Genomic DNA, 332 nt, shown 5'->3' on the forward strand with positions numbered 1-332 from the left:
GGGGGAGGGGCACTTCCCCCCCCCCACCACCAATAAGCTTTTCCCCAGGCTCCTTCTCGGCATGGAGGAAAGTGTCCCCTCCCTCACCCCGTGGCCGGTGCTCCTTGCTGCAGCCACTCACAGCCCACACGGGGCTGTCCAGAGCAGGCACAGGTAGCCCCAGGCAGGCTGTGAGTGGCTGCAGTTCAGGGAGCCAGACACAGGGTGGGTGAGGGGCCGCTTTTCCCCCTGTGCTCAGCACCAGCTTCTAACCTGGCCCCACTGCCAACCTGGGCCCCACGCCAGCTCTGGGCTTGCCCATCGTGACTGTGCGTGGCAACAGCAGCTGCGGC

This window comes from Alligator sinensis, unplaced genomic scaffold (assembly GCF_000455745.1).
Source record: "Alligator sinensis unplaced genomic scaffold, ASM45574v1 scaffold321_1, whole genome shotgun sequence".
NCBI classification, from domain to species: domain Eukaryota; kingdom Metazoa; phylum Chordata; order Crocodylia; family Alligatoridae; genus Alligator; species Alligator sinensis.